The following is a 24,731-nucleotide window of genomic DNA, read 5'->3' as shown; positions in this document are numbered from 1 at the left end:
GGGGGGGGGAGGATTTTCGCGCGATGGGCGGGGGGAGTTTGGCGCATGGTCGGTTTCTCCAAGTGTAGTCCCACGTGTCTGTGAAGAGGCAAGCTGAAGCGCGTTCCGTTTGCGTGAGCCGTGTGCAAGACCAAACGTGTGTGGGGTGCAATGCGACCGCGATAGGAGTGCTGTGAGTGTACCACCGTTTTTCCTCAAAAAAACTAGGTGCTTCGCCCCCTAAAAAAATTGTTGCTTCGCGCGATCCATCGATACTACTACTAGTAATCCGGTAATCCCGACTAAAACGGCACGGCCGGGTCTTTTCCCGCGCGATATGCTGGGAGGTTGGCTTAGTTGGGTTTTTTAGGACGAGTAATGCTACACCTACGTAATCCCAGTTACGTAATTAACGTAATGTGAAACATGTGAGCTGTTGATTGTAGATTGGGGGGAGGGAGGGGCCCACTGCCATGAAAATCAGGGGAGGAGAGAGAGAGGCAATTTACGTTAACCCTTTCGTAGGTTGCCGTAGATGTAGAAAGATGTGAAATGTTTGAATGTGTAGTGAACGTACTATTGGAGTGCCTAAGATAATTTGTGTATGTATAGACCCTATGTGTTTATTTTACTTCGCATGTTAGATTTGTCTCGGTTCAATAAAAAGCAGAGTTGGTGATGATGGTGTGCCTGTCATCCTGCAATATAGGCCGTCCGATCTATATCTGACGGATAGGAAGGAAACTATGACAATTTACCCGCACTCCTCTCCACATTTGAAGATAAGGCTTTCCCTCGTTCATCCTTTTCTCCCACAAGATCTTGATCTTCCGTGCAACGCACAGGCATCTTGCTAGTACTCCTACAATATGTATATTATTGTGAAAGTTTATATACACCGGCCGAGATTAATGCAAACATGGCCGATTTTCTTGAACTTTTATATGACAGAAAAATAAAAGAAACCCGACCCTAAACCTATTCTACGGCGGCGACCGACGTCCTCCATCTACGATCTCTATGTACGGGGGCGGGGTTCAAGACCCGTGAAGTGAAGGTGCGGTCTCCGGCGAGGAAAAGTAGAACACGGGAGACGGACCGGCCAGTTGGCACACCATGCCCTGCCGCCTCCCATGCCCTACTCATCCTTGGAGGAGTCTTTGACCTCGGCGGTGCCAGACGTTGGACGGCGGCAAGAAGGATGCGTGGCTGACGGTGCTCCCGTTGTCGGCTGCCAGCGTGGCCACCGCTTGTGCGGTCGCGTCCGCGTCTGGCTACGCCGCTATTGCGTCGCGAGAGGCGACTTGAGAGAGGGCGGGGACCTCGAGCTTCATCCCCGAACAAAAGCTCTCCCACAGAGCGTTCGCACTTGCGGTCATGGCGGATGTGGTGCCAGGTAGGAGGACGATGCGCTATGGTTTGGAGATTAGCTGGGCGTTGCCGCTTTAAGTAGCGCATTTCGGTGAGGCCAAGCGCCCGGGTCCGTCATTAAGTCGCCAGAGTTGGTTCCTCGGGCACCGAGCCTCTTAACGACGACATACGAACGGATGGCATGAATGCGGGCAGCTGGCGCTAGCTGGGAACACACCGCACGGCGGCACGAGGGACGAGGGTTTTGGTGTGCCAGGGTAGTCAGCTGCGGTCGTGGCAACATTGGAGATGTCCTTTGCTCACATGCGATCCCCGCATGTCATTGAAAAAGCAAGATGACCCGGCATGGTCTCAGGTCCAGAGGATGCAGTTGGCCGTGCTACACTACTCCGCGGACGCGTCGCGGCGCCCCGTGCATCCTCGACGAGCCGGGTGTTGGGGTGTGTTTGGATTGTGGCCAAAGTGCACCTTACCAAAATTTTGGTCATGACCCAAAGATTGGTCTTTGTTTGGATGGTTGCCATTTTTTTGGCATGCCAATGAACTCTAGCCAACTCTAGTTCATTTTTCTTGCCAATGTAGGCCAAATCATGGGCAACCAATACCTTAACCAAAATTTTGGTCATGACGCAAAGATTGGTCTTTGTTTGGATGGTTGCCATTTTTTTTGGCATGCCAATGAACTCTAGCCAAATCTAGTTCATTTTTCTTGCCAATGTCGGCCAAATCATGGGCAACCAATACCTCAACCAAAATTTTGGCTACCCAATGCTTTGATGGGGCAACCTTGGGCACAAACCAAACATACTGTTGGTCATGCCACAACACTAACGCCACCCTCGTCAGACTGAAATCGACCGTGTCTAGCGACGATATGAGCGTGTCGCTCACCGCAGTCGCCGTGTCCAGAGGCGGTGCTGGAGCTGCGCCCCGTTGTTGGCCCCAATGACCCACATGAATGGTTGTCGACGGTGAGGAGGTCGTGGGCCAGCTCCTCCATTGGACTAGTCTGCGCTACGTCGTCCCGACGGGTGTGCCCCACATGTCGGTTTCCCTGTTTTCCCGGCCATATTCGAGCGTCAGTGCTCCATGTTGCGCATTAGGCCTTTCACTATGTAGGCCAAGCGAGACAACTTATTGTTTATTTGAGCAGTTCAAGTATAATCATGTGGCATTTGCTTATTTCTCATTCCTCTCCAACCCTCTTCTCCATCGATCATGTCGCCCTCTAGTCGAGTCCATCCTCCCGCATGCCTCATTTGAACATTCCGCCAAGTATCATTCACATGTACCCATCCTAGTCCTCTTTCAATAGATCTCCGGACCCCGAGATGAAATCGAGAGGGAACGAGTGGGGGCACATGATGCCTAAGGCGGATTCAAAATTTTGAACCGGTGATCATATCATTCGCAAATCATATATAAAGGGTATTCAATGTTCGTTTCGTTTTTGAATGTACAATATACTCCCTCCTATCCTTTCTAGTTTACATATAGGTTTTATGTGTAGTCAAAGTATCTCTACTTTGATCAAGAAGGTATCAACATTCAACAACGCCCAATCAATATTGTTAGATTCGTACGTACTCCTAGATTTGTACTCGAGATGGTTTCCAATTTGACTATTGACAAGATTAATAGTACTCCCTCCATTCCACAATACATGACTTCCATTTATTAAAATATAGATGTATCTAGACATGTTTTAGTATATAGGTACATCCATTTTTGAACAAATGAAAGTCAAGTAATTTTGAACGGAGGGAGTACATGAGATGTATAATGTGAAAATTATATCATTGGAAACTCCTTTCACATACGAATTTGACCATATGTTTGTGTAAGTTGCATGTCATATATTATTACTCTAACATTTGGTCAAAGTTAGCCTCGAAAAACGCATTAGGCCCTGTATAGTAAATGGAAGGAGGGAGTAGTAGTGGAAGTGGATCCTCTGACGTAGGTATCCCTACCTTGCCCTCCCTTTTGGTCACTTACTGGCAGACCCCGTGCTTGTTAGGCCCCACATGTCAGTTACTCAATGGGTTCGGCCACGTTATGTGATCCTCATCCATAGTATACTCCCTCTGTTTTTATTTACTCCGCATAAAACGGAGGGAGTGGTAGTATAATAAATGACGCGGGCGGGGGAGGGGGACGGACGTTGGTTTGCTCTCAACTGCGGTCCCACAAGCGAGCGAAAACGCAAGACGAAGCGCGTTCCATTCGGTGAGTGACGTGGAGGGTCCAACGTGCCGGGCTGGAACGCGAACGCGATAAGAGCGATGTATAGTCAAAACCAATTGACCGGTCATCACCGGAACCACTACTCACACCAGAACCTTCAGTGCTCGGCCTATGCCAGCCACTGCCCTAAAACCACACCAAATCTCCAGCCCATTCCCCCACCTTTCGATCCCCTAGCCTGCATCAAGCGTCCCCTAGTTCGCCGGAAAGCCATGGTGCGCCGCAATATCACTTACTACAAGATGCTGACGCCGGAGCGCCGCGCAGAAATTGCGCCGACGGTCGGCGCCACAGACCTCCGTTCCCAAGCTCGCTTTGCGGTGGTCCAGTCCCTGAGTTCTCTGGAGCCAAGCTACGAGGAGGAGGAAGCCGATCCAATGTTCATGGCGGAGGTCGCGGTGCAGAAGGCCCCCGATGGGTATGAGACGATGGACGTCGACTTCGTGCCGGCGTCCGAGTCCCCCGTGGTGCAGGCGGACCAGTGGTTCAACATGGCGATACTAAAGGAGGACCAGGAGGCAGAGGCTCAACTCGACGCGGAGCACGCGCATGCCGCTGCCATCGAGGCTCTCCTGCAGGCAGAACCAGATGTCGTGGATGTGAACCGGGCGGCGGAGGCTCAACTTGAGGCGGAGCGCGCAGATGCCGCTGCCATCGAGGCCCTCCTGCAGGCGGAACCGAACGTCCTGGACTTGAACCGGGCGGCAGAGCCTCGACTCGACACAGAGCGTGCGGATGCCGCTCTCATTGACGCCCTCCTGCAGGCGGAACCAGACGTCCTGGACTTGAACCGGGCGGCGGAGGCTCGACTCGACGTGGAGCATGCGGATGCCGCTGCCATCGAGGCCCTCCTGCAGGCGGAACCAGATGTCCTCGACTTAAACTGGGCTGTGCTCTCGTCCATGCAGAGCGCCCGCATGCTCCGCTTGAACGAGTAGCTGGAGGCTGAGGACAACCACGATGCGGAGACACACGTCGGCAGCTACGGCTGGTTCGCGCCGGTAGCCAAAGACAACGAGGCCGTCTCTTTCCGCGAGGAGTGATAGTTTTTCTTTATGTTGTTGTTTTTATGGATCTTTTGCTGTGTAAAAACTTATATTTGTTATGAAAGTCGCCTGACTTGGGTCAATCTACCATTTCAGGTGGTTGGATGAATATCCTACGTCTCCTAACCCTTCTTTCCTTCTTCCTCACCTCTTCTTCTTCCCCAACAGACCACCGCACAGGCCGTACGGATACTCCCCAACATGCGGTTGGATAAACATACTCTATGAACAAAAATTATGTGTCAGCGATAGGATGGCTGAGTTTGGTTTGTTCACATGCGACAACACGTGTCAGTGATGGTGCGTTCCCTTGGTTGGGTTTGTGGCGTGCATGAGCGACTGTGTGAGGGTGCGGTGCGACCGCGGCGTGCAGGAGCGACTGTGTGAGGGTGCGGTGCGACCGCGACAGCCGTGCGCAAGTGTACCTCCTTCTCATTTTGAAAACTTTAGGCAAGCTTGGCAAAAATGTGTGGCAAAGTTTGGCAATGCAAGGCCTAGACCCAAACAGGATAAGTACGTACGTACTAGGAGTACTAGTGTTAAAAAAGAAAGGCGGGGTTTTCCTTCACGAGATTTAATCGATACAAATCCTTGTTTCACGTGTCAATTAATGCGTATTTTTTCTCCAAAGACCAAAGAGCTAACCATCTCACTCCTCATCGCTTGATCAATGCAGCGCCATGCAAACCAACCTTCTCACTTCCGCATGCATGCAGGGGATATTAATGTCCTTGGTTGCTAACCCCACCAATTTTGCCTCGATTAGTGTTAGTGGCCCTTTGCAAATTGTAATTTTGATACGCTGGCCTTGTGTACAAAAAAAATGGAGGTAGTAACTATATTTGACTTCCTTCCCCATTGCGGTGACGTCGACGATATCTTTTTTTGTGTGGTTTGGCAAAGTGCGTTCGACGGAGAACACCATTGAGGGAGACCACGGCAAGTCGTTCGCAAGTGCCGCCTGCAAGCCGAGACAACCGCCTTATTTGCATCCAGGAAGTCCGTTGAACCAAAGGACTAGTACTACTAGGAGTACTAGTGCGGTGAGATGGTTTCTCGAAGAAGATGATGGAGAAGCGGAGTCAGCGAAGAGTGAAATGATGGTTGCTTCGTCCGTGCTTTTGTGATTTGACACCTCGCTGCTTTGTGATTTGTGATAGAAGGGACAGGGGAGTAGACTTTGTGCTCTATACTGTACTACATGCGTCCAAGCATGGGAGAAAGAGGAGAGACATTGCATTTTTCTATTCCTTCAATCAATCAATCAGGGAGCTTCGGTTCCATCTTTTTGGCTTTGGCAACACCGTCCACAATGGTTCCCATGATGCCAAAAGCTATTTTCACATTTGGCTACACTGTCGGATTTCGGGTTTCGGCAGACCCTTATGGTTCGAACTTTGGGGTGCGCACGGAGATCACTCCCCCTACCAACTCACGTCTCGTCGCCTCGCAAAGGATCTAGTCTACACGAAGAGCAACACAAGGGGCGCGAGGTTTATACTAGTTCGGGCCACCATTGTGGTGTAATACCCTACTCTAGTTTGTGGCATGGTGGATTGCCTCAGGGGCTGATGATGAACAATACAAAGGAAGAACTGCCTCGCGAGGGGAGGAGTTCTTGTGTTGGTGGTTCTGGCTAAGGTTCGATTGGTCGACCTTCAGATCGGGATCCGATGCCTCTATGCTATGGTGGCTAGTCCTATTTATAGAGCGAGGCCCTGGTCCTCTTCCCAGATATTGAGCAGGAAGGGCGCCAACAATTGGCCATTTTGAAGGGGAACATCTAGTACACTTATCCTGACTAAAGTTGGTCCTCGCCTGCCAAAGACTCTGACGATGACGCCTTCCTGGGCTCCATGATGACCTCCATCTTGCCGTTCTGCTGGCCTTTGTCTTGTTGCACCAAAATGGTTGCCTTTGCTTGATACCCTTGCCTGTGTTTTCCCCCTTTGCACCGAAGAGGAAACAAGGACTCTGCGCAGGCCGGCGCCTGCCTGGCTTCGGTCGTCATGGCTTGTGTCATGGGCACCTCGTGAGGTACCCCGCCTTGATCTCTCCGCCTCCTCGCGAGCCAGCCTGACGAGGCTGCACCTGAGGATGCTTCCTATCGTCCGCCCCGCGAGGTTTGGCCCCTCGCGAGGGTCTTGAGCTTGTGTTGACGAAGATGGGCCGTACTAGGCCACTCCTTGATACACGCTGCAGGCCGCAGGCAGGCAAGTCTTGGTACCCCCATTCCCAGAACACCGACAGTCGCCCCCAGGCCCAAGGTGCGCCCTGGACTTGGCTTAGCAGAGAAGCGAAGGGGCAAGTGCGAAGCGCCACTGGCCCCAACAGCCTGCGGCCTTGGGCGCCACGTGGCGGTTGATTGGACGTGGGCATCTCCGCTTCCCCACGACGCCTCGGCAACCGCATGACTTGACAAAAGAGCAGCCCCGGGCCAGGCTTACCTTATTTGCCTTCACTAGTCATTTGTCCTAGATCCCCTTTCTTGCTCTCCTCCTTCTCGCTCCCGAAATCCTCCAGATATGCTTCAACCCCACATCTTAGCAAGCCATGGCACCTCGTCAGACTCCGGTCGGAGCCTGGTACTCGCCCGCTCTTGATCCTTCGAACGTGTCGGAGAAGAACCTCGCCCTCACGCACCAGATGATGGCGGCGCAAGGCAATGTGGGGGCGGCTGTGCTCAAGGTCGGCTCCGCCTTGCCTGAGGACAAGGGGAGCACCTTCTACCCGCTCTCCGTGAGCGCCATCACCGCCGGTCTGGTGCCTCCCCCAAGTTCTTCCTTTCTGTTCTTTCCCAAAAGAACCTGCAAGCTCTGCACCTCCACCCCAACTCTGTTCTTCTTCTGGCGATTTTCACCTATTATTACAAGGCTCATGTTGGGGTAAAGCCCTTGGTGGCCTTGCTGCGCCACTACTTTTACCTCCGGGTTTCTCGTGGCCCCATCATCGCATGCGCGAGCTTTGTCGCGTACTCCAGCTCCAATGCCATCTCGAAGCCTGGGAAGAGGATCGAAGGCTTCTGGAGCAAGTGGGTTATGGTGGATGCCGGGCGCATCCACCCTCGGCTGACGCTGCCTACGGGGCAGCCTGAGGCCGTCGACGCCTGGTCCCGCGTGAAGCTCGTCGATCCCCACGCGAAGCCGGTGCTGAAGAGGATGGACGCGGACCTGTGGCCAGGCAACATGGCGATGGCGAAACTGACCGGGCGACGCTCCTGAGGGAGTTCCTGGAGCACCGGGTGGCTCCTCTCCATGAACACTCGCTCCCACAGTGGAGGCTCGGGGAAGCCGATGCCGCCCTTCGCCCGAGCTCCGCGGTCCTGGCCAACGAAGACCTGACCGTGGTCCTCCATTCCTTGGTTGGGGGAGACATGGCGAGACTGGAGGGTGCTCCTGTACCCCTGTTCCTTCGGGATGACTGGGAGCAGGTGGTGAATTCCATGCTCGCCTTCAACGGGGAGGGGCCTGTGCCTGCGGAGGTTCCCGAGGATCTAGCGGCCCTGGCGACGGTGAATGTATCTTCCGGTGACTCCGGCAGGGAGGAGGAAGAACAAGGGGAGGAAGAGGAGTCTGACTTTGAGGCGACCGACGGAGAGTCGGGGAAGTCCCTCCCCCAACGCAGGTCCCGCACCCTCCGCCTCATGCCGGACGACGACGAGGGCGGCGACGAGCGAGGTGGGGAGAGCTCGCCGCTGGTACCGAGGAAGGGCAGGACAGGGCTGGTTCCCCGCGAGCTTGCTCCGGCTCCAAGGCAGCCCGAAGCCAGCTTCAACTCCTCTGAGGTGCCTCCTGCTTCCGAGTCTCCTGAGGCTGACCCCAGCAGCCGGCTCTCGGGCTTCAAGTTCAATCAAAGGCTGCTTGAGTCCGTGAGTGATGACCACCAAGTGATTGATTTTTGTTTTGCTTCCTGCTCCTATTGCTGAGGCTTGACGTCCATATTCCTTGGCTAGGCCGGTGCCTGCGGTGAAAAGGCTGAAGGGGCCCCCGAGGCTTCGCCTGGGGGAACGCTTCCAACCGCGGGAGAAGGAGGTGGCAAGGCTTGAACCTCCCCTGCCCGGTCATCCTCGCGAGGCCAGGTGGGGCATGCTGGTGTGAGCTCAGCCCCCATGGCCCAGGCGACTCCCGAGGTGTCCCTGCCTGATGCCACTGCTGCAACCGCCGGGGCTCAGAAGGTCCCAACGCATGGCACTATGATCACACTGCCGTCTTCTCCTCCTACTCCGCCAACTGTCGTTTCTCCGACTCCTTCTACTGTCTTGGATCGCGCTGCTGCTGAGATGGACCGGCTGCGAGAAGATCTTCAGGGCGTCGACCCCCGCCTGGTGGTCGGGAGCTTGGAGTTGGCTTCTGGCTGGGTCCGCTCTAACGCCTCAGTTCGAGCGACGCTGGTCCAGGCCGCGAGGCCCGCGACAAGGAGAAGCAGGCCATCCTCCAAGCCAAGGCCGCTCGTGACACTGCCTTGGGCGAGGTTGCGGATGTCCGGGGCCGCTGCAAGGTGCTGGAGAGCGAGCTGCAAAGCCTGCGCGACCAACTCGCCAAGGAGGTCCGTGACCGCCAGGAGAAGGAGAAGGAGAGGAAGACTCGAGAGGCTGCTGTCAAGGACCGGGACGCCGAGCTTGATGAACGCCGTGGTCAATTGGATACACTGGAGCAGGCGTTGGAGGCGAAGAGGATCGAGCTGGACGGCAAGGCGAGGGTCTTGACCGAGGACCGTGTGGCCTTCGCGAAGCTGGAGGAGAGGGCTCGCGCCTCGTTGAAGACACTTTACGACGGCGGCCTGGAAAAGCCGCTAGCTGGCTCCGAGGATGGCCCCGCCAAGTTGCTTCCCTTCTTGGTCTGCGCAGTTGAAGATGTCGCCATCGGCCTTGGCCCCACGGCTGAGGTCGAGGCGCGTGTCCTTTCTTCTCCAGCGCTAGCGCGTGTCTTCACCCACGTCTATCTTCGCGACCCCAATGTCGATCTTGACAGCCTGCTGGAGCCTGCGAGTGGCGAACTTGCCGCTGCCGCTGCTGAGGCGGTGAAGGGTCGAGCGGAAGCCCTGCTGGCGAAGTTCCGCGCCTTCAACACCAAGCCAAGGTGAGATGCTGCCGACCCTGGGGCTCCGCGAGGTGAAGCCGCCTAGCACAACCCCACCACCGGCAATGGCACTGCCGGAAAGTGACCCCTTCACGGGTCTTGTCCTGTTTTAGTTCCTGCAACATGCATCATGCCTCGTGGAGGCGTTTAAACTTGTGGTTGGCGTTGTGAAAACAACCTATGGACTATAATATTTGCTTTTGAATTCCTTGAGATTTGCGCTTTTCCTTCCTACTTGCTTGTGTTCTACGTCGGCAGAGCCCGGCCCCGCGCATACCTCAGCCGCCGTTAGCCCCGACCGGAAACCAGGACGGGACCAAGGAGTGAGGGGCTACGTGACCAGTTAGGCTCCTGAATCGCGATGCTCAGGAGTCCACCTTGACGCGCGAACAACAAGTAGGGAGGGGAGGTGTAGGAGTGGATCTACCGTTCTATGTCGGCAGGGCCCGGCCCCACGCAAACCTCAACCGCCATTAGCCCGGGACGGGACCAAGGAGTGAGGGGCTACATGACCAGTTAGGCTCCTGAGTCGCGATGCTCAGGAGTCCCCCTTGACGTTCAAACAGCCTTCGTACCTTGGCTCCGCTCGGGGAGGGACGCGCGACGAACCAGGCCCGAGGGGCCTGGCTGGGTGGCGTGCGCCTGGGCGTGACCCAGGCGTAGCCCCCGTGCCTAGCCCCCTCGTGCGGCACTCCCGGGGGGAGGCGTTACGATAGGGCCAGACACTAAGCTCTGGGCTCCCTGAGGTTGATGGAGCCGGGGGCCACCCTCAGTTGTTTATCACGAGCGCGGAGCATAGCGCTTCCGTATGTGTACGGGTGTCGGTGTCAAAACCGGCGGATCTCGGGTAGGGGGTCCCGAACTGTGCGTCTAGGCGGATGGTAACAGGAGACAAGGGACACGATGTTTTACCCAGGTTCGGGCCCTCTTGATGGAGGTAAAACCCTACGTCCTGCTTGATTAATATTGATGATGTGTGTTACAAGAGTGGATCTACCACGAGGTCAAGGAGGCTAAACCCTAGAAGCTAGCCTATGGTATGATTATTGTTCGTCCTATGGACTAAAGCCATCCGGTTTATATAGACATCGGAGAGGGCTAGGGTTACACAGAGTCGGTTACAATGGTAGGAGATCTACATATCCGTATCGCCAAGCTTGCCTTCCACGCCAAGGAAAGTCCCATCCGGACACGGGACGAAGTCTTCAATCTTGTATCTTCATAGTCTTGGAGTCCGGCCGATGATGATAGTTCGGCTATCCGGACACCCCCTAGTCCGGGACTCCCTTAGTATCCCCTGAACCAGGCTTCAATGACAATGAGTCCGGCGCGCATATTGTCTTCAGCATTGCAAGGCGGGTTCCTCCTCCGAATAATTTATAGAAGATTGTGAACATCGGGATAGTGTCCGACTCTGCAAAATAAATTCCATGTACCACCGTAGAGAGAATAATAATACACAAGTTCAATCTGCTGACGTATTTGGTGGCGTGACGTCACACCACTACCAAGCCTTTACTTGAATTGTTTTTATTGTACCACCTCAGCGCGTTTAGCAAAGCGGTTTTCTTGGCACATCTTGTCGAAGTAGAGATCGTGTTCCCCTTATTTCGGGATTCTCATAAATACGGACGTGGGTAACCCAACCACGCCCGTTGCCACGCCCCCTCCATCGAAGGCGGGTTCCAAACGGTCACGGGGTCGGCTCTTGGTATTCTTCCTCTTTATAACGAGACCAAGGCCCGTTCTTTTCCTTCAATCCTCAATCGAATCCGCCCCTCGCCCCGAGTTCCAACACCCAGGGCTCCAGATTCGGGTACCTTCGACCTTCGACAATGTCCGGCTCCAACCTACGAGGCCGGTGGATGCCCGCCTCCGTCACGGAAGAGGACGTGCTAAAGCTGAGAGACGCCAGGTACTTAACCTACGAGATGTCGCATAGGTTGCCTGCCCGAGGGCAAGTTATTCCAACTCCCGAGCCCGGCGAGAGCGTCGTGTTCGTGTCTCACCTCCGTCGGGGTTTAGGCTTCCCGATGGATCCCTTCATGAGGGGGCTCATGTTTTACTATGGGCTCGAATTCCATGACTTGGCTCCGGAGTCCATCCTCCACATCTCATCATTCATTGTTGTCTGCGAAGCCTTCCTCCGCACTACCCCTCACTTCGGCTTGTGGCTCAAAACCTTCAACGTGGAGCCGAAGATGATCGAGGGGTGTCAGGCAGAGTGCGGCGGGGCGGTTATAAGTAGGAGGGCCGATGCTCCATGGCCCGAGGGCTCTTTACAGGAGGAGCTCGGCTTATGGCAACAGGAGTGGTTCTATATCACCGCTCCCAGGGGCAGCAGGCAGAGGCCGCCGCCCGTCTTCCGCTCGGGCCCTCCACAACGGCTGACGTCATGGGTCAACAAGGGGCTTGACTGGGGGCCGTCCAAAGACGTACCCCTGTTGCAGGACCGGATTCGAGGCCTCCAAGAAAGGGTGATCAATCTGGTCGTAGTGGCACAGGTTATGCTGATTCAGCGCCTACTGCCCTGCAAACGTCGCCCCCGCCGCCTGTGGGAATTTAATCCGGAGGGGCCACGAGCTCTCCAACACTTCATGGGTTTGACACCCGCGGAGATGTACAAACTGTTCTTCGGATCGCAAGAGATGCGTCCGGACTTGACCGAGGATGCTGGCCTAAGCTGCAATCGCCCGGATACTCAAGTAAGTAGCCCTGTGTCCGGACACATCGTCCACTTATTTATCATGGGTTTGCCTTTTAACCAACTATCCCTTGGACAGGAGTGGATAGCGCAAGCAAAACTGATACGGTGTCCGGCCCCCCTCCCTGAGACCACGCCGGATCCCGTGTTAATCAAAATGTTGAAGGTTGCACCTTCGGAGGAGGGCGAAGGGGGGCACAGGGAAACTACCACCTCTGCCAAGGAGGCTTTCGGTAAGGGGGGAATTGAGAGTCCCTCCTTCCAGGGGGAGAAGAGGACCGCTTTCGAAGACCCGGAGGCCAAGGCCTCAAAGCGGGGAAAGAAATCTGCACCGGAAGGTCCTGTGCCGGGAAGAGCCCCGGCCGCACTGTCTCCTCAGAGGAATCAGCCCTCCAGCGAGCCGTAAGTAAAAAGGGGGATTTTGTAATAGGGGACACCCCTGCTTTATTTCTAAGGGTAAACGAAGTTTTCACCTTGTAGTTCGGATCTCAGCCCATCTCAGCAGAGCTCATCTTCGGGGGACCTTTGTCCGGAGATGATGGAGAGCGAAACGCCTCCATCTGCCGCCCCGTCGTGCGGGGCGGACGACCCTGAGGTGTCGTCACGGAGGGTCTCCCCGAGTCCGGCGGGGCCGGGGAGTTCGGCACCAATTGGAGTATGGCCGGTGGAGCTGCAGGATTTGCTCGAGAGGGCGTCTATCTCAGAAGATCACCGCACATTAATGAGTACGGTGATTGAAAGGATCTCATCTACCGAGAGCGGGTTGTATGAGGCCGTCAGAAGTTTGCTGACGGGGTTTGAGGTACGCAAAAAATGACATACCTTTTGACAGTTTTGCACATGGAGTGCGGCCTGTATAGATAGTAGCCCCTGAGACTTGGTATGCTGTTGAAAGCGACGGCGTGCCAAGGATCATAATCTCAGTTATAGAATGTCGCCTTTCCTATGCAGGTGGAGGAACGTTCGATGGCCAGCCGGACTGATGGAGTTGCCGAGCTGAAGAGGCAACTCGATGTTGCGGATGCGGACATCGCACTTGCCAATAAACGACTTGATGAGTCACAAGGTAGGTGGTTGCTCCACGGTCGCCTAGTAAGGGAGCTGACGCCCATTCCTTACAATTTGCATGCTTGATGCAGATGGTGCCGCTGCTGTGGAGGACCTTCGAGCAGAGCTTGCTCGAGCCAAGGAGCAAACCAGAAAAAGTGATGCGGCTGCATCAAAGGCAGTGGAAGAGCCAAAAGCCGAAAAGGCTGCTCACTGCCGAAGCAGGGAGGAGATGCCGGAATGGCCGCAAAATTAAAAGATGCTACCGACCGCCAGGAGGTTCTTGAAAGAGAACGCCGAGCGATGCAAGAGGACCTGAAGAAGGCCGACGCCGAAGCCAAGGAGGCCCGTAGTGCGATGCGGGCTATGAAGGAGGAACTGCGTCAGGTCGGAGACATTGCGGCTGGAAAGCCCTTTATGCTGCGTAGGAAGTTCACGGATCCGAAGTATGCTCAGCTGGGCCGATTGTGCGGTGCAGAGAATCCTTATCTGGATTTGGCGGTGAGTGCGGCGGACGCAGTCGTGCACTTCCGAAGCCAGAAGGATCACGGAATGGAAGAGCTTTTCTGGTCTCAATTCCATAGTCCGGAGCGTCCACTTCCATTGAGTGATCGGCTGGTTGAGTGGGCTGAGCTGAATAGATTGTCCGGACTTGCCATGACGGATGTGATCGCTCATCTGTTGCCGGAAAGGCCTAAGCCGAAGAGTTATTTTGGCTTGTTGCAGCAATTCCTTGGGGCGGTGCCGCATATCGGGGCGATGAAGCGGTCATCATGCATAGAAGGTGCACGGATGGCTCTCGCCCGTGTTAAGACATACTGGGCGGAGATGGATGCCACTGCTGTTGCATCCCGGGGTTCCGACAAAAGCCGATTACCCGCCGAGCACTATTTTGAGGAAGTCCTGCAGGGCGCTCGTTTAATAGAGCCGCAGTGCTCGAAAGATGTTATGTTTAAATGACATGTATGATTTCTGAGATCATGTTTATAATGCAATAGCTTTTTATACTTGTGCGTTCAAGTATTGAACTATCTCCTGTGCGGCCGTATATGTATTTATAACCTGAAAGATGGCAGTCTTTGGCTTCAGCCCCCACGCACATGGTGCGGGGGTGTTTGCAAAAAGAAAAGCGCTTTTTCACACTTAATCCAACGTCTTGGTCCTTTGAAGGAGGTGATAGCGTAGCAAACTAGGCAACCGGACTATAATGCTTTATCACTTTCACTTAGCCATAGGAGCTCGAATGTGGGGCTACTATATAGCCCCTAGAGGCACCGCGCTTCTCTGAACTCGGGGCGCGTATGTGCCTGACCGGGAAGCGGTCCTTCGTCAAAGCGGAGGAATTCTAAACATTGCAATAGTCGATCGAGTGGTTGACCAGTCTCTCGCTATATCATGACAGTCAGTTTTCGGCTTTCTCTACTGAGGTGCTCGCCCGGCCGAACCGGGGCACAATCGCAGTAGTTCTCCTGGTGCCGCGTTAGCCGATGGAGCGGAACGTAAGGCAGCAAAACACAGGAGCCGGGCAAACCCAACATTTGATCAAAGACATGATTCGGAGCTGATGCATATAAGGCCTAACTCGAGACGCCGAATACTCCCTGAGGTGTTCGGTCTTTATGGTACTGGGCAGAACAATGCCCTAAGCCCCTAGTGTCCAGGTACAGGCGGGAACTTCTGACGCGGCCGATGCCAAAACGCCAGCCTCCTCCTCGGTTATGGTAGGAAACCGGGGGATGTGTATCAACAAGAGACAGTAAGAAAGGTTTACACATGGTCTTAATCTAAAAAGAATCCTTGCAACGGGTCCCTGCTGCGCGTCTGCGCCTGTGTCTCCGTTGTGCTGTATCCTGGACGGGTGTAGCACGTGCTTCATCTGTGAAAGAGAAGGACTTAGTTTGGAAGAAATATCATGCAAAAGTTGTATTTAAAATAGAGTATAATTTGGAAGATGAGTAAAGTTGAGCTTTATTGGCTCTCATTGTTTATACGCGCAACCCCATGTAAAGGGGTATGCGGCTGGGAAGCCCCTTGTTTATCTACGCCGGACTCACCTAACCGTGTCTGAGGCCTGAATGACCTATTTTTAGGGGCTTTGACCTGCAAGGTCGGATTAGTGTGTGCTGTCAAGGCAGTCTCACGTTCTCCGTGGTCGAGGAACACTCGGAGTTACTCTGTAATGAGATTATGCCGCGTGGACCGGGCATTTTAAGCGTAAGAGACGCGTAATGTGGTATTGTGTTAAAGCGGGCGAAAGCCTCGCGTCCTAGTAGTGCTTGAGGGCCACTGCGAAATGGGGCGATATGGAGAGTGAGCTTTTCGCGACGGAGGTTGTCGGATGAACCGAACACAACCTCTAGTGGTACAGAGCCTGTACAATTGGCTTAAAGGCCTGGCGTCACTCCTTTGAAGGAAGTGCTGCTATGGCGAATTTTGGTAGGGTCTATCCCCATTCTGCGGGCGGTGTCCTGGTATGGCAGGTGCCGCACTATGTTTTCATGTTATCACATGAAGTGAGTTCACTGTTTTGACTTCTAGTGGGAAAGTCTTCTGTTTTCCGGTGTGCTGCTTGTGGGGTTCGTCGTCGTCTTCGCTTGGTGTGTCGAGCCCCTTGCGTTCGGCGTTAAGTCGGCCGGACTGCTTGAAGACCCAACAATCTCTGTGGGTATGGTTTGCAGGCTTCCCGGAGGTACCATGTATTTGACATAGCCTATCCAGAATTTTGTTTAGGTTGGATAGCTCGTCACTATTGTCCTTGAGGGGCAGTGTTTTGTTATTCGGCCGCGAGCTTTTGAATCCGGCGTTGACCGCCGTGCTACTTGGGCCATTTTCCTTATTCCGGCGCTGATCTTTTCTGCGTCGTGATTTCCCATTTCCATCCCTGACTTCGGATGTACTCGGGTCGCTGGTGCTGCATCTAGCCAGCCAGCTATCTTCCCCCGCGCAAAAGCGGGTCATGAGGCTTGTTAGTGCGGCCATTGTTCTTGGTTTTTCCTGGCCGAGGTGTCTGGCGAGCCATTTGTCTCGGACGTTGTGCTTAAAGGCTGCTAAGGCTTCGGCGTCCGGACAGTCGACTATTTGGTTCTTTTTGGTGAGGAACATGTTCCATAATTTGCGTGCTAACTCTCCGGGCTATTGAGTTATGTGACTTAGATCGTCTGCATCCGGAGGGCGGACATAAGTCCCCCGAAAATTTGCTCAAAATGCATCCTCGAGCTCTTCCCAACTTCCAATGGTATTTCCTGGGAGGCTTTTGAGCCAATGCCGAGCTGGCCCTTTGAGCTTGAGGGGTAGGTATTTTATGGCGTGGAGATCGTCTCCTCTGGCCATATGTATGTATAGGATATAATCTTCAATCCAGACTCCGGGGTCTGTTGTTCCGTTATATGCCTCTATGTTTACGGGTTTGAATCCCGCTGGAAATTCATGATCCAGTACATCGTCGGTGAAACATAGTGGGTGTGCGGCGCCCCTGTATTTGGGTGTGCCATTGTCTTCAAATGCTCGGCGGGTTATGTTGCTTCCTGGAGTCTTCTTTTTTGGCCCGTAGATAGACCTGACCGGGTCATCCTTTTTCCGAGGATCTTTATGCTGATCGTGTGCCGGCTTGTGTGCGGCGCCCCTTGCTGCTCTTAGCCTGTCATCTGGTCGTCTATCCGGCCAGGCGGCTTCTTTCTTTTTTGACTGCGGGGGCTCTAAGGCCTCCTCGTCAAATTCGGGCAACAGCTTGCGCTTCGGGTAGCTCTTTGCCTGGTGATTAGCGCCATATTTATCTGCGGTATTGAGTACTTTGCTCCATCTCATTCTGAGTGCGTCCTCCGCTGTTTTGAGCTTCCGCTTTTTCTTCTTCAAACTTCTTACAGTGGCGACGAGCCTTTTATGAAGGTTCTTATGCTCTGGTGATGTGTTCGGCGTGAGATTGTCTAGGCTCTTGTTTTCGCCGGGGATGGGTTGCTTGTCCAGTTCATCATGTTCGGATGGTTGCTTGGTGGCATGTTCGCCGTCCACTGCTTCGCCCTGCTCTAGGGGTGGGTCCGTATGGGTGCCGTTTTTGTCGAGGCCGGACTTCGGGCGGCGCTTGCGTCGCCGTTTTGGTTGTTTGTTGGGGGAGTTGTCCTTCGCCACGTCCTGTTTTTCCTCGTTGTCGCTTTCTTTTGGTGTATCCACCATGTATACGTCGTGAGTTGGGGTGCCTTTCCGGTGCCTGATAGGCGCTGGTTCTTGGTCGTCTCCGGCATCGTCGTCCATACCGTCGATGTCTTTGGAGTCGAAGTCTAGCATGTCGGTTAGATCGTCGACAGTGGCTACTAAGTGGGTGGTGGGTGGGCTTTGAATTTCTTCATCATCCGCATCCCAACCGTCTTGACCGCAGTCCGGCCAGGGCTCTCCTGATAACGAGAGATACTTTAGCGAACTCAAGATGTCGCCAAAAGGTGAGTGTTGAAAGATGTCCGCCGCGGTGAACTCCATGATCGGCGCCCAATCGGATTCGATCGGAGGGGGCGCGGGAGGTTCGGAGTCCGGCACCTCGGAGTCACGAGCTTCATGTGACAAGGTCAGTGTTCGGCTCTATCATCGTAGAGGTTGCAGCCCCCGAGGCGGTGTCTAGCCATCCGTCCTCGATCTGTGCAGCCGGCTCCGAATTGAAGATCGGAGCGGACTCGAGTGCGGCCTCCAGGGTACTGTCCGGCTGCAGAGCTAAATCATGCCCGTCGTGACAGTGCAGCGCGCTTGACTGTGGCTCGAATCCGTCGAAGATCAAGTCCCCACGGATGTCAGCCGTGAAGTTCAAACTTCCAAATCTGACCTGACGGCCAGGGGCGTAGCTTTCGATCTGCTCCAGATGGCCAAGCGAATTGGCCCGCAGTGCAAAGCCGCCGAATACGAAGGTCTATTCGGGGAGGAAGGTCTCACCCTGGACCGCGTCATTGTTGATGATCGAAGAAGCCATCGAGCCTATCGCTGACAACACAGAGGAACTCTCAATGAAAGCACCAATGTCGGTGTCAAAACCGGTGGATCTCGGGTAGGGGGTCCCGAACTGTGCGTCTAGGCGGATGGTAACAGGAGACAAGGGACACGATGGTTTACCCAGGTTCGGGCCCTCTTGATGGAGGTAAAACCCTACGTCTTGCTTGATTAATATTGATGATGCGTGTTACAAGAGTGGATCTACCACGAGATCAAGGAGGCTAAACCCTAGAAGCTAGCCTATGGTATGATTATTGTTCGTCCTACGGACTAAAGCCATCCGGTTTATATAGACACCGAAGAGGGCTAGGGTTACATAGAGTCGGTTACAATGGTAAGAGATCTACATATCCGTATCACCAAGCTTGCCTTCCACGCCAAGGAAAGTCCCATCCGGACACATGACGAAGTCTTCAATCTTGTATCTTCATAGTCTTGGAGTCCGGCCGATGATGATAGTTTGGCTATCCGGACACCCCCTAGTCCGGGACTCCCTCAACGGGCATAGCCGCTCCTCGATAGTGTCGTCAGCCAGCATGGAGCATGGTGCTTCCACTGGTGCGTGGGAGGGGGCTCCCCTCTGGGAGGAGCCCCCGGGGCGTGTACAACCCCGCCCTGACACGTGGTTGGCACGGTAGGGCATGACGAGGTGTATCTGGGCACCCGTGAGCCAGTGCGGGACTCACGGGGCCCTACCTCAAGGCAGGTTGCGCTTGGCTCTGGGCCTTTATTTTTAATGTGTTCCTGCAAATTTGGTTAGATGCCGATGCTCTACGTCCTTAGGTCCCGGCCCTCGAGCAAGCTTAGCCGTCGCTGGTATGCCAAGTTGCGATGTCGTGGACAAGGCCATGCGGTGAGGGCTGGAGAGCCAGTAAGAGTCCATGAGTCACGATGCTCAGGTACCCCCCCTTTTAACGTGCAAGCGGTTGGCATGAGGGAAGAAGGGTGCCATCACAGGCATCAAGTAATAATCATGATGGTTCAAAAGTATGACCTAAATAGATGCGGGAAAGATACACGCCGCTGGGTCAGGCCGAGCGGCTTGGGGATGATGCAGCCTGAGGGGCACCCCCAACAAAGTAACCTAAAGACATGAACAAAAGGGATACATGTCGCAAGTATGGACCCACGCGGCCTGGGAATGATGCAGCCCTCGGGGCGCTCCCAGCTAAAAATGAAACTCGAAGGATGTCTCCTGATGATGTTGGAGACGAAGGAGTGCTGAAGTAGCAGACGGCGTGCGCTGCGGAAGCCGATCCTCACGAGCCCCCAGGCCCAGGAGCCTTGGGAGGCTCCAGGGGCGCTGGCGGCTCTTCAAGGGCCAGCTCCATCTCTGCCAGGACCGCGGAATGCCTTACCTCCTGAGCCTCTAGAATGCTCCTCAGGAGACGCTGGTGTGCGGCAGCCGCATTCGGTAGGCCAAAAGGCATGCGAACATAGCTGTGGGGTGGACCCTCGCAACGTCCCATGTGCGAGGGCCAGAAGCACTCTTGAGAGGTGGCGCAGTTGAGCCCTGGTATGTCGATGCAGACGCGCAGCCCACCATCCTCGCCTGGATGGGGAGCTACGGCGGGTAAGCAGCAGTTGCCACTCATGACTCTTTACTCTTGCAGCTCCTGAATGATCTCGCTGATGAACTCCCGAGGGTTTGGCCCTCCTTGCCTTGTTCCTTCCCGAGGGAAACGTGCTTTGAAGCACACCTCCAAGTGGTGCCCGAGCGCCTCCCTCGTGATCTTGGCAAAGTCGATGGCCCTCCAGGGGAGAGCCCCCGAGCCTTGCCTGAGGAGGGCGCCGGGCGCGTCTTCCTATGCGACAAAAGGAGGTGCCCCTTGAACGGGCGCGGATCCTGAAGGGCCTGCCTCCCGAGGGTTCGGACCAGGCGATGTCTTCTTCTTCTTAGGGACTGCCTCGGGAAGTCTTCCGCTCCTGTGCTCTGGGTCTTCGATTGTCGTGGCTTGGAAGGCTCGCTCAAGGGAACACACCGCATCCCTCTCCTCACAGGGCACTGTGATGACTCCACCGCTTCCTGGCATCTTGAGGACATTGTAGCCGTGATGAGTCACTACCATGAACTTGGCCAGGGCTGGGTACCCGAGGATGGCATTGTATGGCAGGCGAATGTGGGCGACGTCAAAGTCAATGAGCTTGATGCAGTAGTTGTCGCGCTGCCCAAAGGTGACAGGAAGGCGCACTTGCCCTATCGGAATAGTGGAACCATCAGTGACTCCTGAGAAAGGCTTGGTTGGCTGAAGCTGATTGTATGGCACTTGGAGATTGTTGAATGTCTCGACGGACATGACGTTGAGTCCCGCTCCGCCATCAATGAGGTTCCTGGTGACTTGCGCATTGCTGATGATTGGGGAGCAAAGCATCGGGAGGACTCCGGCCATGGCTGCGCACTTGAGCTGATCCGCAGAGCTGAATGTGATAGCGCACACTGACCACCTGAGCGGGCGCGTGGCCTCAAGCTTGGGGAGGACTGCATTCGCCTCGCAAGCAAACTGCTTGAAGATGCGCTGGGAGGCTGGGGCCTGAGCGCCGCCCAAGATGCAAGCGATTGGCGTGGCTCCTGGAAGCCCCCAACCCCTTCATCCTGATGATGGTCTTCATTCCTCCTCAGCTGAGGTGGCAGAGGAGGGAGGCCTGCATTGCCTTGAGGGCGATCCTCACGAGGCTGATCCCTCCAACCTCCCTCGCGAGGCTGGTCCTGCCAGCGGTCCTCGCGAGGTCGGTCACGCCACCCTTGGTGAGGGCCACGGTCTTCCCATCATCCTCCACCTCTTCCTCCTCCTCGGCCATAGCCCCGGTCATTGCACTCGGGGCGTCGGCTGGAACGCACATCTCGCACAACCCTGAGCTCTTGGCATTCGTTGGTGTTGTGGGTGTGGAGGTCATGGTACACACAGTACCGGCTGCCCTTGGATGACTCGGGCTGATCCCTACCTCGTTTGGTGTCCGGCTCGGCTGCAAGCACAGCAGCCCCCTTGCGCTTCACGTCCTTGACCTTGGGCTTCTTCTCTTCCGAATCGGCAGCTGGAAGCTCGAGGAGGGAAAGGCGCCCTTCCTCAGCCCTGGCGCACTTGGTTGCCAAGTTGAACAGCTCCAGGGATGTGCACAGGTCTTCATGGATTGCTAGCTCCTCTTTCATCTTGATGTCACGCACGCCGTCAGAGAAGGCTGAGATGATGGCCTCCTCAGTAACCTTGGGAATCTTGAGGCGAGCGTTGTTGAAGCACTGGACGTACTTTTGCAGGGTCTATCCTGGCTACTGCTTGATGCGGCGCAGGTCGCTCATGGCCAGGGGCCGGTCGCAAGTGCCCTGGAAGTTGGCGATGAAGTGAGTGCACATGTCGTCCTAGGAGGAAATCGTGCCAGGAGCCAGGTGCGGGCACCGTCCTTGAGCGCCATGGGGAACCAGTTCGCCATGACCTTCTCGTCCCTGTTGGCGGCTTCGATGCCCAACTTGTAGAGCTGGAGGAACTCCGCAGGGTCAGCCGTGCCGTCATAGCACGGGGGCAGATCTGGCTTGAACTTGCCCGGCCAGGCCATGCTGCGCAGCTCGGTGGTGAAGGCACGACAGCCTGCAGTGGCCACAGGAGGCCTTTGGTGACGAAGAGCTTGATCTTGGAGGTCTCCGCGTGCTGCCGCCAGGAGCAGCGCGGGGTCTTGGCGCGCTGGAGCAGGAGCGCGGTGATGACGTGCCGGTGCGGGGAGCACACAGGCAGCTTCTTGGGGACAAGTGATCTCTTGGCAGCTCTTCTCTTGCTGCGCGGGCGCTGGACGGAGCGGGTCCCATCCAGGGCTGCGTGCCTTGGGGCCAGGGCGCCTTCTTGAGGGGGAGGCGGCTGAGGCGCCTCCGGAGCTGCGTTGCCCGCGTAGGGCGGGTGGCGGTGCAGCGAGAGGGATGGTGCAGGGAGCCCCCAGCGGCGCTGACAAGCTCGGTGATGCGGGTGAGCCACTCGTCGTAGAGGTCGTCGACAGGACGGTAGTGCAGGAGCTCTCGCGCCAGGAGAAGCACGGCGTGCGCGTCCGCAGGAGCACGACGGGCGTGGGATGACGAACCGAGTCAGCGACGGGGTGGCGGTGCGGCCTTCTCGCCGCACCGAAGGATGCAGGGACGACGCCTGCTGCTCGTTCCCCGCCGGGCCGGTGGTGGCGTGGATGGCAGGCGGCGGGGAACGACGGGGAGGCCCTCCAACTGGGACCGTCTGGGCAACATGGGCCACGAGGGCAGCCCGGCGCTCGGCGCGGGCTCGACGAGCGTCAGACATGGATGCGACGGACGACGAAACGCAAGACGGCAGAAGGCGGATTCCAGTGCACCCCTATCTGGCGCACCAAATGTCAGATTTCGGGTTCCGGCAGACCCTTAAGGTTCGAACTCTGGGGTGCACGTGGAGATCACTTCCCCTACCAACTCACGTCTCGTCGCCTCGCAAAGGATCTAGTCTACACGAAGAATAACACAAGGGGCATGAGGTTTATACTAGTTCGGGCCACCATTGTGGTGTAATACCCTACTCTACACTACAAAAAAAATACACTTCCGTGATGATACATTTTTTTCACAGTAGGTCGCGTTTTTTGTCATGCATGTACATCCATGACAAATTTGTGACAGAATCAAGATAGTCGTACCTGTGCTGTCGTAGAAGTGTTCCATGACATTACCAAAATTATCATCACGGAAGTGTCCACTTCCATGACGATAAATCGCGCGTCATAGAAGTGCTTTTGTCAAGGGTGACCGACACGTGGCATCCACCGAAACGTAACGCCGTTAAGCTATCGGGTCGGGTTTTGGATCCGATAACCCGTTAACAGCCGCGACCAATGGGGATTTTCCACGTGTAAAATCATCATTGGCTGGAGGAAACACGTGTCGGCTCGTTGTTGGGACAGATGTCATCCACTCATTGGACAGAAGGCGCCTATGATATGTCGACACGTGGCACGACCCAACAGAGGCCCATTCCTGTGAAAAGGCCAGCCCGTTTACTTGGTCAGAAGGTGACGGGCCGGCCCATGGAAAGCCTGTTAACGGCCTATTCGCATATTGCCCATTTATAGCCCGCTAACCCAAGGCCTGTTACGCCCTATCCGAATTACGCCCAGTAGCGTCATCTCGGTCATCCAATATGATTCCAGCCTATTTTCACTTCTTGCCCATGTATGGCCCATGACGTCTTTTGGCCCATATGAGGCCCTATGTAACTCTTGGTCTATTAATGGCCCGTGGTGAAACTGGCCCGCAATGAACAGTGTATCACTTTAGACCCATTAACGGCCCGTGGTGAAACTGGCACGTAATGAACAGTGTATCACTTTATACCCATTAAGGGCCCGTTATTCAGTTGGGCCGTTTCCAGCCCATGTTATCTTTCGGCCTTCTCAAAGCCCATTTATTCTTGGGCTCATTTCGAGCATTCGTTTACTTACGACCCGTTACTGTCATTTTCTGCTTGTGGGCCAAATTCAGCCCGTGGTTACAGTCGGCCCATTTGTGGTCCGTTAATACATTGGGCCGTTTTCATAGCATCATCAAATACAGCCTATTAACGATGGCCCATTATGGTCGGCCCATGAACGGACGATTCCAACTCTAGCCCGTTTACGGCCATAATGCGGCCTGTTATTGGCCCATGTTTGGCCAATCGATCATACGACCCGTATAAGGCCATTGATGATACGGCCCGTAGAAGGCCCATTGTTTCTACTGCCCGTAGAAGGCCCAATGTTTCTACGGCCCATAGAAGGCCTACTGTTTCTACGGGCCATAGAAGTCCCACGTTTCTACGGCCCGTAGGAGGCCCAGTGTCACTACAGTAAATATTAGCCCATGGTTATTGTGGCCTAGTTTTTAAAAATAGGTTATTGCAACCACTAGGAAACCGTAGAAAAAGAACTGCACTAACTACAAGCAAACAAATAAACAAGACAACAAGGAAATAAATAAGCAAGCAACTTATGCTAGGCTATCACGGCTATTACACATATTACATCCACTGGGCATCAAAGTTCACCACCGGTGCAAATATAGGGAACACAACAGCATATAAACGCCGCAGCAAAACAAGTCCAGAACTGAAACCACTTCAGAAGAGTTCAAGAAACAATATCCTAGGTACCCATAATGCTGGCAAGATGCTTAGCAAGCTTATTAACTTTCTCTTGTTTGGCGCTTAAATCCTCTAGCGCTTGTTGTTGCACAAGAAAGTACGCATCTGAATTCTGCAGGGACTTCCTCAGTCCTTCGGCTTCTTGCCGCAGCATAGCTGACTGATGCCT

The sequence above is a fragment of the Triticum dicoccoides genome, chromosome 2B (genome assembly GCF_002162155.2).
Source record: "Triticum dicoccoides isolate Atlit2015 ecotype Zavitan chromosome 2B, WEW_v2.0, whole genome shotgun sequence".
In the NCBI taxonomy this organism is placed as follows: Eukaryota; Viridiplantae; Streptophyta; class Magnoliopsida; order Poales; family Poaceae; genus Triticum; species Triticum dicoccoides.
Note: the sequence above shows the minus strand (reverse complement) of the source record.